Source organism: Castanea sativa, chromosome 7 (genome assembly GCF_040712315.1).
Source record: "Castanea sativa cultivar Marrone di Chiusa Pesio chromosome 7, ASM4071231v1".
Taxonomy (NCBI): Eukaryota; Viridiplantae; Streptophyta; class Magnoliopsida; order Fagales; family Fagaceae; genus Castanea; species Castanea sativa.
The window spans coordinates 18,086,964-18,099,272 of NC_134019.1; the positions used below are offsets into that span (position 1 = coordinate 18,086,964).

At 30.6% G+C, this 12,309-nt stretch overlaps 1 pseudogene; it reads right to left on the bottom strand.

Annotated features, from left to right (window-relative positions):
• Nucleotides 1–683: 683 nt before the first annotated feature.
• On the bottom strand, nucleotides 684–10,532 carry LOC142642391 (7-deoxyloganetin glucosyltransferase-like; annotated as a pseudogene).
• Nucleotides 10,533–12,309: the final 1,777 nt, after the last annotated feature.

Sequence of the window (12,309 nt, forward strand, 5' to 3'; positions counted from 1 at the left end):
TTCAGATCTAAGATTTCTGAAATCGTAAGTCTTAATAGATTGAGCTTGTGTTGAGCTTCTTCATTAAACCTCAATAGATGCTAGTGTCAAGCTTTAATGAATCAACTTTTCTTCACTTGTTTCTTGAATCAATCTTCATGTCTATAATGATACCACTTTTAAAGTAAACTTCACACATTGTTGATACATTAAACCCAACTCAGATCTACCAAATTACAAATAAAACGTGTTTTGTCAAAGGATAAGCCAATATATAGAAAATATGACCCTAACACAATTATCGTCTTAAATATAGAAATCCGTTGATGCACTAAAGATTTTTCCATTTCTTTTTTTTTTTTATTGAAAATTTCCCAACATAATATGAACACATGGTTGACTTTAATTAGGCAACCTACGCTGTACCTAAGTTTTAGGCTAAATAAAAACTTGATAAGGTAATGCAAGTGCTTTTGTGTCATTTCATTTCAACAAATAAATAATTTTGAAGCATAAACCACAATACACACCCTTATGAAATAGAATACTAATTTAGCAAAATCACATAAGTGGATTTATTACTACAAAAGTAGAAATAGGTTTTCTTCAAATATGTAACATGGTCACATATTGCAGGAGAGACTAGGAGAGCTAGTTCATTATAAACTTGAACACATGTTTTTTATTAATTTGTTTTAAAATTTTCAAACTTTGAGAACTTCAGTAATCAATTTCTCCATGTTTTTTATGAAGAATCGCCAGATTTCGTAGCCTCCTCTGCCTTGGTCTTCAAATCCATTACATTCTTCTTCATTTCTTTACCTCTTTCACCATCCATTAACTCTCTCACAAGCATCTCTACATCATCTCTATGAACATTATTATCAATCTCCATTCCAATGCCCCACTCGGTACAACAGTACCGACAATTCGTTTGTTGCTCAGCAAAGAAAGGCCAAGAGATCATTGGCACTCCGTGACTCCACCACACACAGCTTCAAGCGTTGAATTCCACCCATTATGTGTTACAAAACCTCCTATTGATTGGTGCTTCAGGATTTGTTCTTGAGCACACCAAGTTGCTAATATGGCTCTATCCTTCGTTTTGGTAACAAATTCAAGAGGAAGAATAGCCGAATCGCCTACCACAAGATCTGGTCTTATAATCCATAAGAACGGTTTTTCACTATTTGCTAACCCCCAAGCAAACTCAATGAGTTGTTTAGGTGTCATAATAGTTATACTGCCAAAATTTACATACAATACAGAGTGGGGTTCTTTTGAATTGAGCCATTCAATACAACCCGGTTGTTCTTTCCATAGATTGGAACCTATTGATTTCAACTTATTATCACCCTCAATCTGATCAGCAAGTAGTAGAAGTGGTCCAATAGTGTATATACAAGGAAGCATTGAGGACAAAGCATCCAACGCATCTTGTTCAAAAGTGTCAAATGTGTTTAAAATGATAGCTGAAGCTCTCGGGGCTCTCTCTGTTTGGCGGATGAAGTAGTTAAGGCTAATGTCATTCTCATCAGTGGTTCTAATGAAGCTTGGAAGATCCATAAAGCAGATATTTTTCATCCCAGGAATCCAATCTATTACAGTTTCCAAGTTATCCATTTGTTAAATAGTTCACATCTGTGAATCAGACAAAAGTAAGGTTCTCAAATGTAAAATATTAAAACTAGTATACATGGTTTTAAAACAAAACAAAAAAAGACATGATAATTTGATAGCTGTATGTTTAATCTTTGATGTCAAAAAAAAAAAAAAAAAATTGATAGCTGTATGTTTTAATTGACATAGAGTAAATGTTATTGCAGATCTCCCCTGCACATCTCTTATATCTTTACTTCTCATTTGCATGTTTGATTCACATATGTGAGTCGCTGGACAATTATCAAGGTGCTAAATGGAGGCAGCAGACAAACATCACTTTAGCAAGCTATATCCCCATATGTCATTCACTCTCTATATCACAACATCATCCCGACCCAGTTGTAATGAAGAAATAAAAGATTTAGAGAGTGGAAACAAAGATTTACCTGGTTCAACCTAGCAGCCTATGTCCATAACAAAAATCTTTAATGACTACAACTTTGCTGGAGAAATTGGGCTTTTGCCCTTATTTTTTAAAATATCTAACAATATGACCCTGTTTTGAAATTATTTAGGTCCGTCTCCCTATTTTGAAACTCGATTTTCTCAAAATCGAGTTTCAATGCAAAACTCGATTTGTAGAAAATCAAGTTATAGGCAATCAAACTTAAAAAAAATAAAAAATAAAAAATAAAAATTATGGAACTCGAGTTCCATTCAAGATTCCATGAACTCGAGTTCCACAAATTTTTTTTTTTTTTTTTTTTTAAGTTTGATTTGGCATAACTTGATTTTCTAAAAATCAAGTTTTACATTAAAACTCAATTTTGAGAAAATTGAGTTTCAAAACAGGGATATATTATTAGATTTTTTGCAAAATAAGGGTAAAAACCCAATTTCCCCCAACTTTGCTATATTGAATTGTGTGCTACAAGAATCCCATACACACACAAACACTCACACACAATGGTAGACCTATAAGGGCCATTAATTATGCTTTAACCAAAAATAACTCATATGCATTGATTCAAGGCATAATAAGGGGTTATGACTAAGATCCATACACAGTAAAACGTAAAGGACAAATACATTAAGGCATGTAAAACATATACATTTACTTACCCTAGTTACATGGCTCATTCTTACCTAAGCACATATTTATCAAAGCCAACTAAATTCTTATAGCAAAATGTCAATCTAAAAAGTTGTGGTTATTGCATCCTAATTAAAAATTAAAAAAAAATATTCATAAGCAGAACAAATTCAATTAGATAGCAATTAGCTCTTTGATCCCAAATTTACTGCACCCTTTTTCTAATCATGGTTCATTTTAGAATTAATGGGAATTATATTAAACAAAACTTAGCACCAACATGGGACACATTACAGTGGAAAGAAACAAAAGGTAAAGATTGGAAAGTGTAGTGGCGAAACTAGAAATTTTGTTCAAGGGCATCAAGTTAAAAAAAATTTAAAAAACATAAAACCAAAGAATAAAAAATATATATACACATACATAAAGTATGTAACATGATTTAACAACTATTATTTTCTTTTTTTGTAAAAAAAAAATATTTAAATTAATTTAGTCTTTAAATTGGTCAAATGATTTTTTTTCTTCATCCAATCAGTTAGTGAATTTTCAATTATCATTTTTAAATCGTATTGGTTAGAATCAATATTCTTGAAAGTATTTAGATTAATATTTATTTTTTGAAAGATATTACATAGTTATTTTAAATCTCTGAAATAGATAAATTTAATCACTTCTTAGTAATTTAGATAATAAAAATCACTCTACATGCCTAAATATATTCAAGTCAATATAATAATAATAATAATAATAATAATAATAATAATAATAATAATAATAATATAAGCTAAATGAAAAAATTATTTTCATAAATGACAAATGCAATAATGAACTCCAACTTTTAAGTTTCAACCACAAAATTAACAATTTTCTTTATTCTGAAAATAAAATAATAAAAGCATAGTGTATTTATCTCCAATTCTCCAAAGAAAAAAAAAAGTTTCTTTGGATAAATTAAAAATAAAAATGCTTCTATTAAAGTGATTTACTTAACTATTTTTAGGAACGTATATATATATATATATGGTATCTGATTTGGTTTAATCAAACTATGGATAACATAAGACTAACAAGATGGGTTGGGGGGGGTTGACTTGCATTAGTCATTTACATAAACATATACATTATTAGAAACAAGAAGAGATAAAGTGATATCGAAAAATAGAATGATTTTAGAGTAGAACTAAAGTAGAGTGGACCAGAAATTAGCTTATTATTCGGCTAATAATTCTACTTTCCTTCCCTCCCTCTCAATCTAAACATGTCATTAGTATAATTTTATTATATTTTATGAATGGTTATATATCATTTTTATATGAGCTTCTTTTTTTCTTTTTCTTTTTTATCACTCATTGTCTATACCGGTCACAATTGTGACAAAGTAGAGATTGTCACGTTTTCAGCCTTTACTCACTTGCCCAAGAGACCAAGTCTTGGAGTCAGAATGTTAAAAAAATGAAACAAAAAAGTTATTGCTTAATTAATCTTATCTCGCAAAAGAGGTACATATAGATTTGGAATAATGTTTAACGTTTCTTCTTCTCCTTTTTCTGTTTCATTTTTTAGGCTGATAATAGATTTGGTTCATGTGGGGTCTTGTTGAAAATGGATTTGGCTTAAGTACGGTACGGACTGGCTTAATTAGGGCTATCTAGCTTACTATATGGAATCCAATATTAAACCATTAAAAAAACTAACGTACTTATAACTACAAAAGTTAATATAAACTAGTGTATTACCCGTGCATATGCACGGGTACAATTAAAAATAATCGCAATTACACGATTCAAATTATTCATAGTATTAACTTACACATTTTTTAAATCATACATTTAAAAAAATATTTAATTGGATTTAAATTTTTGGGTTTTTGTATCCAATAATTCTCTTGGACATGTGACACAAATTTGGACATCAATTGGATTTGGACTTTTTGATATTTACACTTAATTATTAAGTTGACCCAAAAATTTAAAATTAGATAAGATACATTACGCAAAATCAAGAATCTAATTGAATTTTCTCTAAGCTTAATTTAGATTAAATATTTTGTTTAGCTAATGTCATAAAATTTATAAATTAAAAAAAAACACTTATTAAGAATATCATATTGAATATGTAAATAACTATCACAATCAAATTTATAAATCATTGAATTATAGTTTTTTTTTTAATGATATTCGATAACTATTAGGCTGAAAATGTACATATATATTTTTTAAAAATTGTGGTTCTTTGGAAGAACCAACTTGAATCAATTTTTTTTTTTTTTGAGATATAATTCTACTCTGGCTATTGATAAGGAGGAGATATGAAATAGAATTTTAATAACATTAATTAATTAGAGATTAATAATAAATAGTTTTAGAAGAGTCGTATAATAACACTTTTAATTTCCATCAGAATATGATTCTCACAAATAGATTTCTTTTAAGAATTTTATAAGCAAATAAAGTGAATGGTAGCTTTTTCTCAAAAAAAAAAAAAAAAAAAAAGCTATTGGTAACATCCCTTGTGATGAATAAAAAATATTTCTAGCAATTAAGGTGAAAAAAAATCCCAGCTAAAAGAGAATCTGAGAATATCCTTGGAAGCAATTGGGTAGAGAATTATGGTTGCAGTCGATTCATGTTCTTTGTCTTAATACTTCTTCATCTAAAGAATTTGATCAAATGAGGCTAAGTTAAAGCCACAAAAGAGTAAAAAAATCAATTTTAGCACCAACATTGATACGACAATAACAACTATAAAAATTGTTATTGGAAAAAAAAAAAAAAACATAATAATTATAGCCCATCATCGAGAAAATTTCCTCAAAAGCAAAATTGTTTTAGAAACCACTTTAAAGAAACTATAGAGAGCTTTAATTTCACAATACTTTATTCAAGAAACTCACTTCCAAAGGTGATTTCTTTCCTGCTCAAATCTCCACAATTGCTTACCCAACAAAATTGGGTTAAAAGTATCCAACTTTCTTGCCCATAAATGATAAATAGCACCAACATAAAGAATAACTTAGAAATCATCAAAAATAAATAACTCAACATAAGAAAGAATTTAGCCTTTTGTGAGAGAGAGTAACAATTAGACAGCAAGACCCAAGGTCATACACAAACCCAATTGGCAAACACAAATTAAATATACCAATATGAATATGTATGTTGAGCATATATAGGCCAATCCCACATACATATACCTATATAAAACCACAATATTTAAAAAGAAAACCAAATTTCCAAAGAACTAATCTATAAAAATTATTAATCTTAACGAAATATTGATATCACAATTCAAAAAAAATTTAAAAGAAATCTGTTAATAACATTGTACGTGCATAAACAATTGGGTTCCACACATCCAATCCAAAGTTCAGTTTAAGCATTTCTTCAAACACTGGAGTTCCAATAATAATCTGCCATAATTGAAGACCCAAAAGGAAAAAAAAATGAAACAACGGTGTTCCATTGCCGAAAAGAGAGGGAGAAAGATTAGGGACTGTCGTCTATGATGCACCTTTCTTCATATTCATCTGGCCAATCTGATTGCTAAAGAGCACAATGTCAACGCTGTTGAAGCTCTTTGTGATGAGCTCTTCAATTGTGTAGTCATGGCACTGCAAGGTTGAAAGATAAGTGAAATGGAAAAATTAATAACAAAACTAAAAGATACATGGAGACCATATCATTTATCTTAAAATCTTTAGTTCATACCTGGAGTTTTGTGAGTTCATTTGAACAATGGTGTAATTGTTAACATCACCGCAAAAGATTGATTCATAATCTATGTACATTGCAGCTCTGGTTGTCCCCATTTACCCAAAACTGCTATTGAACTTCTATCTTAGAAGACCCAAAATATCAAACCTTCCCCAAGCTGCCAATGACTAAGATACATCAGTAAAAACTATTTAATCTACAATATATTAAACACAAACTGATATTAATAGAAAAGGATGAAAAAGAGAGATAGAAATATGCGTTCATAACAGCTAAACGAACTCTCTAAAAATTGTTCAAACACAAACCCAACGAAAAGAATGACCTAACATACAAAACCCATGACCAACATCTACATATGTAAACATATTACTTCAGAATATTTAGAATTGAAGTTTATTTGAGTTGAGGTCAAAAACAATAACAAATCTTATGAAATTTGCAGGTTTAGCTATGAACGAATTAGGTTTAGAAAATATAGAGATCAATTTTTTGAGTCCCATATTGTTATTTTTAATGATTTGTAAAATTTTGAAAAAAAAAAAGAAAAAAAAAAAGCTAGTTTATCCACCATTCTAAGACTTCAATAACAATGATTTTTGTATTGGGTTTTAAAAAAAAAAAACTAATTTAACAGATTTAGGTATTTAATTGTAGTTTAGAAATAACATCAATTTTTGTTAGGTTTCTGCAACTGGATAACAGAGCCCATCTTTGGTAGTAACTCAATTAAATACACTTTCCAACCTCAATCCTAAATCCAAAATAAAAGAAAGCCAACAAATACAAACTATTCTAAGTATGAATTAAAAGCAATGAGAACAGAGCTGAAGTCTAGAACCACATATTTACTCCACTCTTGACAAAGTGATCCCCCTTAGCCAAACAAAAAATCTTAAATATTTACATCTCAGCACCAACAAACCAAACAAAGAAAAATATTAAATATTTCTTATTTATATTTCTGAGATCAATGATTAAACCCATCAAATTTCCTGTCATGCATGGGCTAGAACACAATTTCAAAAAATCATACACTCGAAACTGGTCCTTGCAGTAATAAAAATCTGATAGTGGAAGAACATTAGAAAATTCTATATGGAGCTCAACCATGAAGAACATCTCCTCCAATGCCTCAAGCAATCTCTTCCCTATCTTCAACATTACCAACCACTACAACAACAACCATCAGATTGATAACCTCTAAATAATTGCTCTCTCCATGACCACCCTAAATCTCTTTCACACCATGTTGCTAGCACTGCAATGATATCCATCACCCCTAAATCTATCACCATAGCTATTATCATTAATTTAACGCTTCTCTTATTTACACATGTGCTGAAGAACTATGATTTGTTTTATGCATTGAAACAAAAGGCAAACAAATAAAAATAAAAAATAAAAACTTTCAAAAGGGTTAACTAACCGGTGCCTTCACAGAATCTTACCTTTGTGTTGCAAAAAAAAAAAAAAAGTGCAATAGTAACACCCTGTAAAAGAGAACTGAACAAAGTAAGGCAAAATGACATATCGCACCATACAAATGACATTTTGTCATAAGAAGACTACTTTTAGCTCAGCCCATATAGGCGTCAGTACACTATTATTATTGTTATTGTTATTGTTATTATTCCTAAATAATATACGCCAGAAACATCATTAGTTCCAGCTAGAATTTCATGATCTTGGCTTTGTTTAAAAAAAAAATCCAAAATCTTTATCACATAATTAGGTTTTGAATTGTGAAAGATAGAGAAAGAATACAACATCGAAAAAAGTTTCTCTTACACAATATTAGGATAACTCTGATAATCTTTTAAAACAACTTTTAAAAAAATCAAAACATAATGCAGCAAAAAAACTAATTGAAGGAATGATACATGTTTTTGATAAAGATGTTCACAAAGAAAAACAATTGAAGGATGATTCTTTCATATCCAAGTGGGAAGCATTTAAGAAACAGGGCACCGAATGTCCAGGACAATATTTCCTAACAACTACAGTGGAGTAATGAAACTGGTGCAATCAATCATATAATTTGTACCATGTTTCTCTGCATATTTTCAATAGATTTTAAAAAGGGACCATTCAGAAACAACAGAGACAAACTCAAAATCAAAGTGACCCAAATATGCAAAATTGATTCTAGATACCTAAAACCAATTTATGCCAAGCCAGCTAACCTAAACAAAATTTCTAACCAAAATCCCTTAATCAAAACTAAATCTAACCCATCTATTTAAACTAATTAAACAAATCCACAAATATTCACTCTGCAACAGAAACATCAAACAAAATCTGTCATAGAACTAATCTATCATAGGACTACTTTAAAATAGATAAAAATTGAATAGAAAACTGTTAACAATTAGTCATATGCAATAGAAAATTTTAAGAACTTAACAAAATTATTTTTTCCTATAATTGAAGCAGTAATTATATGAAAAATTAACAATCAAAATCAAATTTAAAAAAAAAAAAAAAAAATCAAACTTCTTCAATCTCCCTCATGCTCTCAAAGATGTTTGTTTTTCTGTCCTCTAAATTGTATTTAAGAGTGTGGTTTATACGAAAAAAAAGTAAAAAAGGAAGATAGATCTTGAGTCAAAATCAATTCAATTAAATACCCAAACCTAAGACTAAATCATCTCAAACGTTTAAAGCAATATTAAAAAAAAATACCAATAAAGGTTTCTGGCGTTCTGATAGGAAGATGTTTGATTTCTCTTTACCAATGCTCTTTCTGAATAACGAACTCACGTTCTCTCTTATTTCTCTATCTTTGCCCTCTCCAAACCTAAATCATATATAACCCCAAATTTCAAAAAATGAAATCAAAACCTAATGTAACCCAAATACCTAAATTAAAATCAATCCAACCAAATTTCTCAAAACTAATTCATATTTCATACCCATACCCAGATCTAAGAAAGAACGAAAAAGAAGAAAAACTTACCGGTGGTAGTTCTCTCTATGTCTGTATCTCAATTCCTGCATGTACCTTTCGGTTACCAGTGCCGATTCTGGTGGCATAATTTTGGCAGGGGAATGGACGGTGGCGGGTACGAACTCTGTCTCCTTCTCATCTCTGTATTGCAAGCGTTAGTGTTAAGAAAATTCAAAAGGAAGCGAAAAGAGAGAGTATTCATAAGAGGAGAAACTGAAATTAGATTAAGTTTGTACTTTTGATTAGGAATACGGTGATGGCAAAAGATCTGGGTGGTGCCCTTCTCTCTATCTCTGTGTCTCTATTTCTCTCTCTTTTTATGTCGATCTCTCTCTCCTTTCTGTGTGTAACCCTTCTTGGTTTTTAATTGTCAGACGTGGCAGGGTTAAAAATCCAACCATTGTACCGTACGGCTTTTAAAAAAAAATTTGTATACGTGTCTGAATTTTAAATAGGTAGTTATCCTAATTGTCAACACGTCCTTAAATACAGGAATCAACTTTCTCTCAGCTTCCTCTATTATATATATATAGATAGTGATGAGAATACATATTGCACTTCTGAACCAGTGATGCAGACGAAAGACATGAGTTAATGAGTATAGTATGGTTTATAGCAAATAACACTGTCAATATATATATATATGATGATGATGATGATGATGATAAAAATGATACCTTTGAGTGGTGTTAAACCTCGTTCAACTAGATGACGATAATGCATATAACCCAAGAAGCCGCACGAGCTAGGTCCAGAAAAGCACATTTGGAATTCGGAATTTCTCAGCAGCATCAAGAGTGAAGGACATGCAACCATCAGAAATAATTGAGGTCACAGGCGGCCTGTCCCAAGACGAAGTGTCGTTGAGCTTGGAAATAAGGTTGCAAAGTGGGAGTAGGCCATTCTTTGAGATGGAAACGGAAAGAGATGGGATGTCTTGGCTAACGTCTGCGTCCGATGGTGGGAGGCCATCGGGAATGGTTTCGAAGTGAAAGTCCGGCAAGCCGTCAAGGGAGTTGGGGCCTCTGGACCTGAGTAAGCGTTTGTGGTTGTACTCTGTGTTTACAAAACTTACGTAAAAGCCTTTATGGTGAAGGAGTTTGGCTAACTTAAGCATGGGGTTTATGTAACCTTGAAGCGGGTATGGGATGCAAACAATGTGAGGTCTAATAGCTTCTTAAATGGAACCCATCTCTCTCTCTCTCTCTCTCTCTAAAGAAACTACACACACAAACAGAAAGATGGTCTTCCCAGGCCTTTTATGGCCGAACTGCATAACATAACGTAGCTTTTATTTCTATTTTTTTCTTAAAAAATAATCTTAAGTCTAATTACTTTAATGGTATTGAGATTTGTGACCTCTCATATATCAATTGATATATTCGCTCAGCTATCGGTCTTAACTTACCGATCGTACGTAGTCTTCCTAACCGGGCTACACATTTTTTTTTCTTTTAGAAATAAATAAAAATGTGATTATTATTATTATTATTTTTTTAGAAAGTCGGTCCACACAAAAAAAAAAAATTTTGATAAAATATTTCACGTCCACTAATGCGGCATGTATATTGTTAATGTTGAAAAAATAGCATAGAGTGAATAAGAAATTGATATTTCTATATTCACTTGAAGATACTATTAAAAGTGGTAAAAATCCTGAGTTCCACATAAAAAAAGAAATAGATAATATATGAGTTTATATGCTCATGAGTTGAAAATTGGGTTCGGCTTTTAGCATATGTGGACTAGGCTTACTTGTCCAAATAATAATATTTTATTATTTTTAATTTTTGAGTCAGTTAGTCTATGAACAGCAGTTATTACTGAAACAGAATACTTGTTCAGTAACGTATAATTTTACATAGTTTCTCGTTCATAAAAACTACTTTTCAGAAAAAGAAAAAAAAAAACTCTCTAGTGAGAATATTTTGTGCATTTATTCTATGTCAAATAGAGACCAAGAGACATTGAGTAGTTCGCAGAGCACGACCTTGTATGCTTCGTTTTCGTGTTGTAGATCATTTTATCCTAGAAGGCAGGCGTCCATGAGTCTCAAAGCACCACAGTGATTGTGTGAGAGGCGAAATCTGTTTTAAAGAGATTGTGTTAAAGACAAGACTTGATCTGAATTGTTCATCCTTCACGCATTTAGTCGGTGAGTTTTTAATTAATTGCAGATTTCACTTTATATATTTATTCAGTATTTGTTTGTTACTGTTGCCATGTACATCTTTTTATGTTACTGTTTTTTCTTAGATATGTTTATTGTTCCTTTACTTTATCACAACAAAATAATCTATTGATATTATACCCAACAGTTAATGCTTGCTGCCATGCCCGGCAAATAATACAAACTACAAATAAAATGGTTTGTCCTAATCTCACGTGCATGTTGGAATCTTTATACATATGTTTAAATAGTTTATCCCAATCTCATTGCTTGCTTAATCGATGCTCTTCACAAACATAACAATTATTCTAATATATATCAAGTTTCACATGGATTATAATTAATCAAACTTTGTATCACCTCTGTTTATATTTCAGTAAACATAGTGATCGAACTAATTGGTTTCTATCTCTAACGAACTTTCCTTACCGAACTTTCTCTAATATGTTACAAACGGCTACTAACTAACAAACCAACATGACACGTGTATTAGTAGAGCACTTGTTTATCTTGTGCAAACAAGAACAACTTTTACCACAACTTATTTAAATAATCAATTATAATTAAATTATGGCCAATGACATTCAAATAGACTTATTATTTTTTCTTCACCACTCACGTGGATTATTTTTTCTTCACTACATCAACATTATCACAAAAACTGTCTCTAAACTTTGTCCAAATATAAAAATCCAATTAGTACTCTTTATATGCTCAATCTGAGCTATTTCTTATTTTCTGATGTTTACCTATGATCTTTTAAATATTTTGATAGTTTTTGTTAATTAACAAGAGTTAA